At 46.1% G+C, this 6000-nt stretch overlaps 1 protein-coding gene across 4 annotated transcripts in view; it reads right to left on the reverse strand.

The window, feature by feature from the left end:
• Sacs (sacsin molecular chaperone) overlaps positions 1–1215 on the reverse strand; it is a 107221-nt gene extending 106006 nt beyond the window's left edge. For all 4 annotated transcript variants that reach the window (XM_060391078.1, XM_060391071.1, XM_060391068.1 and 1 more), the window contains exon 1: positions 1079–1215. The gene's annotated coding sequence lies outside the window, so the exon portion shown is untranslated. The remainder of the gene's footprint in view (positions 1–1078) is intronic.
• Between the last annotated feature and the right edge of the window lie 4785 nt (positions 1216–6000).

Raw genomic sequence — 6000 nt, forward strand, 5'->3', positions numbered from 1 at the left:
GCTGTTGAGAGCCAGTCCAGCAGAGCAAAAGACTCCTCCCTGTAAATTGTCTTTGTTCTTCAAAAGCTATGACTGAGCTTTTCTTCTTATGTGAAAAATAGGAAACATCAGAACAGCATTCAACAGTTCTTACAGCCATTCTTACAAGCTGAGCACCACAGGAGGGAAAGAGGGAGACAGTATAACTGCTTTGAAAGGGACATAGAAAGAGTCTTGAGGATTGGCGGGGGGGGGGGGGGGTTGGCTGGGCAGCCAAAAGGCAAGAGATGTAAAGAAAGGATAAATAAGACAGGGAACTTCACAGAGTGGGGCTAACTGTCAAGACAAAAGAAAGAAAGCTGGTTAGCCACCAACAAAACTCGGGAGACAGGAGAACCCTCACCTGCCCTAATTCGTGTCAGTGGGTGGTTTAAAAACTTGTCATACTGCAAATAAATGGCTGAGTGCAAATTACTTCTACCTGGGTTGGTGCAGATAAGAAGAGTTCTGATCAATATGGGTTTGTGACAGCGTCTGCTTGGGAAACACCTGGAACCAGCCCCACCCTGTCCTTGGCTGAAATGAAGAGACTTTTTGCCATTTTCAGAGAAACAGGGAGTAAGATTTAAATCAAAAATATGAGCGTCTGAGTCTCGAAGGCAACACTCTTCACTGAGGTTCTGACCTTGCTTTAAGAGAAACACAGACAAGCGCAAAGGACAGCAGAGTGGGAGAGAACTTTGCTAAAATTACCCAACTCTTTCGAAGAATTTAATTATTTCCTAGAACGAAATGAAATAATGTTTTTTGCCGGCTTTCCAGTATCATATCATTATGTAACTGGTTAAGAACTTGCTATTAAAATTAGGAAATTAGGGCGACTACAGATTAAGCAATGAACTGTTCTCAGATTGCCACTGTGTAAATCCAGGAGTCCGGAACCTTCTCTGCATTACAGCAGAGGTCCCATTGTGACCACCCTCGCAGCCAGGATGGAAATTACAAAGACAAAGCCTGCAGTCAGAGCCCCTCTGTAATTAAGACCAGGAGCAGAGGGGATGCCGCCCCACCCAAGGATGCAATCGTTCCAACTCCTCACCGTGCACGGGCGGCCCCACACGCCAGATCTGCTCGGTCCTCCCTGGGGCTCGGATGCTGAAGAAGGTGGTCCTCGGCCCGGGCCAGCAGCAGCTGCTGGGGGACCGCGCCGCCCGGCTCCAGCAGGGCGCAACTCCGATGCAGGTATTTCCAGACTAGATGCAGCCCGAGGACCCTCAGAGAATGATGGTGGCCGTCCTCAACGCGGTGTTAAGGCCTTTGTGTGCCCTTTGTGCCGCCTGCGTGACTCCCAGCCCCAGCCACTGCATTCAGCGTAGGGCTGGGAGAGTGCGGCAGTCCCGGCTCCCCCTACCTAGCTGCTTTTTTTTTTTTTTTTTTTTTTTTTAAAGAGATAGAACCGCATCAGCCTCAGTTAATGCTGTAATGCCACAGATGCAGTGTTGTGAATCACTGAGGCAAAAAGTCATGGTGGAGGCTTTATACTCTTTGTTTTGCAAAAATTAATTTTATGAAAGGCACATGGCTTAAAAACGAAGACTTTCCGCATAGAAGGTTGCTGCTGGGGTTGGGGGAGGGGGAGTTCGGAGGAGACCTCTCATGGTGTCCTCCTTAGCCTCAGGAAGAGTTGTGAAGTTCTGAACATTGAGCAGTCTGCAGATCCTATAATATGCTTAAAACAAAACAAAAGGCTGCTCTAGTGATATCTGTCTGTAATTCCAGCACTTGGAAGGTGGAGGTCAGCCTCCCATACATAGTGAGTTCAAGAATAGCCAGTCCCCAAATGAATGGATGGGTGGAAGGAAGGAAGGAAGGAAGGAAGGAAGGAAGGAAGGAAGGAAGGATGAATGGATGGATGGATGGGTGGATGGCAGATAGGTGATAGCTAGATGAGAGTGTCAGCAGCACATACCCAGATAAGAGAGCATGCTGTGTGTCATATATCATGGTTTATTTGGAATAAATATCAGAAATTTAAAAAAAAAAGCATTCACTCAAAACATTGCAAAATGCTCTGCAGTTGCAAACCGACACCGATGTAGTAGCGCCTATGAATTTGATAATGGAGACGCCGAAGTGTTACATGCCTGCTTCCCACAAACCAGGACATGGAATCCCTGTAGCACCAGGCTTTGAGAGTGGCTCTGCTCCACTGCCCTTGGGGCACTGGGTTTCAGTTATATAGTATCAGCCTACTGCATCCTATGAATGGGGAGTGTAGACCGGAGAGAGCTCCAGGACACTGGAAGCTCCTGTTTGCTGTGCCCTTGGGGAAATTACCTAATTCAGCTTGGTCAGCTCCAGACTGTATGGGCTCAAATGATGTCTCTGGGGGGGAAGCACTGACTTCAGAAAAGACTTTGCTGTAGTCCGGCCTTTCTCAGGGGACTGCTGAAGATTCCAAATCTAAGAGCATTTCTTCCACACCATATACTCAGAGAATCCTATTAGTTATCCCTCAGTTTCCATGGAGATTGCTTTTTTGAGGCTGCCAAAATCCAAAGATGTCCAGGCCCTTATCTTAAAAGGGACAGACAGTACAGGGCTGAGTTTGAAATGACACAGTGGGTAAGGCCACTTTCTGCACAAGCATGGGGACCTAAGTTTGAATGCCTAGTATCCACAAAATTCATTGTGAGGCCACATGCCTATAAGCCCATAGCTCAAGGTTAAGGCAGGTAGGGCTTCCTGTCTCCTGAACTCTTGGGAGCTCACTAGCCACATCAGTGAGAGACCCTGCCTCAAGGATATAAGACAGAGGTCTCTCACTGGTTTTGGAGTATATTTCTGCATGTATACACACGCAGTGTGTGTGGGGAGGGGTGAAATATAAGTAAATAAATAATTGTAATGCCAATTTACATAGATGCTGTGTGATTCTATGGAGTCCTCATAGGAATATACTTTAGCACAAGAATGCTGTGTTGATGCCCTGCTCACTGAGGGGATAACAGCAAGAACAAAAGCCTGCATATTTTGAAATAGATGCAGCTTCTATAATATATATTTTAAATCCACAGTTGGCTTGGAGACCCAGATGGGAAACCTGCAAGAGATGAGAAAAAAAGAGTGTCTCAAGTGAACTCACCTTGGATCCTCACCAAAAGTTCTGTGAGGACTAGGAACAGTGTGGCTAGTGGCAGTGCGCTCCTGTGGAGTGCAGACTGCCTCCTCTCAGCTCCTTTGTACCCTTCAGATCCAGTGGTACACTTCAAATCTAGTTAACTGTGACACCAGTGAGTCATAAATCATGTGTGATTCTTTGCTCACTGGCTCCCCCAGCAAGGAGGTCCTGAGGAAGGTCCACGTTGAAATGGGGAGATTGCTAAACAGCAAACAGGAAGGGCACTGGATCCTTTGCATAAGAGGGCTGCCCACCAGAGACAGCTCCAAGATCAGAGACAGGGCTCTTAGAACAGTGAAATCCAGGCAGCTGGGAGGGGCGGGGAAGGTTGGAAAGAGAAAGGAAAAATGAGACAAGAGCTGAAGCGTTGTTTGGACAGGTGATTTGTGAGAAAGACACAGAAGGTAATCTAAAACAAAACAAAACAAAAAAACAAACAAACAAACAAAAACCACGGGCGAGATGGCTCAGCAAGTAAAGCTGCTTACTACCAATCCTGTCCACCAGAGCTCACAGGCTGGAAAGAGAACCAAGAACCAATTTCTGAAAGTTGTCCTCTGACCTTCACATATTCACATAGTCTACACACGTACACCACACACACATACACACAATCAGTCAATCAGCAAATAAGTGTAAAAGAAAATCCATTTTAAAAAAAGAAATGTTTAGTTTAAAAAATTCTACTAGAGATAATACAGTGTGACTCTTCATTTTTTTAAAATCCCATTTCTCCTTTACACATTTGAGGTTGGGGTTGGAGATCATTCTGAGTGTGACAAAGTATTGGTTATTGATGTTTTCAGCTGCTCTAACAGAATATCCAAGAGTAAGCAATGTATAAGAAGAAGAGATTACTCTGCTGGTTTCTGAGGCTGTAAAGAACAACATTCAGTGGTCCACCAGGCAAGCTCTTTGCTGCTCTGGCAGGGGGTTCGGTACATGCAGAAAAGCCAAAGCACAAGCTGTGCTTTGTAACAACCACATCACCTGGTAACTAGTCCACCCCCAACAAATCAGACCTCTTTGCCAGGTGAGAAACTTAACTGACCCACAAGGTTCTGCCTTCATGGCCAAAGGCCTTCACTAGGCTCCACTTCTGTTCCCAACCTTTTTCCCTGAAAAGCGAAGGTTGGTTTCCTTGGGAACAAAGCATATTCAAATCATGGCAGCTGACAAAGAGCTTCAGTTACTGCCCTGTCATTGTGATAAAATGCCCTCCCAAAAGCATTTTAAGGGAGACCAGGTTTATTGTGGCTCACAGTTTAAAGATGCAGTCTGTTAGGACTTAAAGAAGCCCTGGACAAGTCTCACTCTGTGCCTATGGCTCCTCCCGGCACTTCTCACTCCACGCCCTACCCTAAATCTTTCCAGCCCAGGCTCTGGGTTTCTGTTTCCCTTCCCTTCCCTATACACCTCAGCCATTTTGGCTATGTGCTCTCTTGACTGGCTCCACCCCTAAATCTCTCTTGGTCCACTTGTTCTCCCTTTCTTTTCCTCTTTCACTCTCCTCCCCGCTCCCCACCTCCTCTCATGGCCCAGTTCAGTCTGGATCCTTCCAGATGCCTCTGACTGTTCTCTCCCTCAAATCTACAACAAACCGCCTCCTCAGCCTAGGAACAATAATGTCCTCCTTTCCCTTCACAGTCCATCTTGAAGGGGTGGTGGAAGGGTATTGAAGCAGCTGCTCACCATTGTATCTGCTGTCTGGAAGCTGAAAACGATGGATGAGCAGTGTTAAGCTTTCTTTTTTTCTTTTTTTTTATGCACTCTGGGACCCAGGCCCAAGGAATGGTGCCGCCCACCTCCAGGAGTGAGTCTTCTCCCCCTGACTAACCTAACCCATACAGCCCACCTTTTACAAAGACATGGCAAAGGGCTTGTCTCCTAGGTGATTCTCGGTCCTGTCAAGTTGAGAATAAACACAGCTGGGTGAATACAGGGCTCTGCTCTTTAGATAGGGCTGTGTATGGAATGTTCTCGTGACCCCTACCCCAATGTGCATCCCTGCATATCATCTACCTTGTCTCCTGTGTTGGCTGTCATAGTCTAGAGACAGGTGGACTATCCTCCCAAGCATAGATAACTCCAAGTTCTTCTTTACTGCCTTAGATCTATACTGTAGCTATCAAAGGTCTGCTCATTGACCCATGTTACCCAAGGACTCTATAGACAGATGAAGGAGGTGGTACCCAGGCTTAGCTCACAGCATCTACCCTCATTGGTGTTGCCTCTTATTCAGCCTTGGGACTTGTACCATCCTTCATATGGGTGTGCTGTTGGCAATGAAAAAACATCTAGGTTTTTTTCCTTATATGATCGCTATTGTTTTATGCTTCTGGCAAAGACAACATGGATGCCTTTTTCTACACCTCATCACAGCAGTCACATTATAATGTTGCTAACGGTCTACTGTTCAACATTTCAGATAGATCAGATTTCTTGAAGCTGGCTTCCTGATTGTACATGCCTTGAAGTTAATCCTGGTCCAAAGGAGATAGACAAGTTTAAAACATCTTATGTGACTTGCCAAAGCTGTATACAGGTCTGCAGGTTGGCCATTCTATTAGCAGGGTAGAAGAATGATCACATCTACTTTTAGAGGAGCATGCCGGAATATTCCTTGGGTTTTACTCACTATGTTAGAATTGTGAGTACTTTGTTGAAGGTGCTGAGTCCTCTGTTTAGGGGAGGGGCTCTGAACATGGCAGGTAAAAGTGAGAGCATGCCAACTGTTGAGAGCCCTAGCTCTCAATTTATAACTAGGGACCTGGCAACAATCATCTGTCTGCCTCAGTTTCTCACATGTGGAATGAGTATGATGCTTGCACTATGGAATG

The sequence above is a fragment of the Meriones unguiculatus genome, chromosome 9, assembly GCF_030254825.1.
Source record: "Meriones unguiculatus strain TT.TT164.6M chromosome 9, Bangor_MerUng_6.1, whole genome shotgun sequence".
Classification (NCBI taxonomy): domain Eukaryota; kingdom Metazoa; phylum Chordata; class Mammalia; order Rodentia; family Muridae; genus Meriones; species Meriones unguiculatus.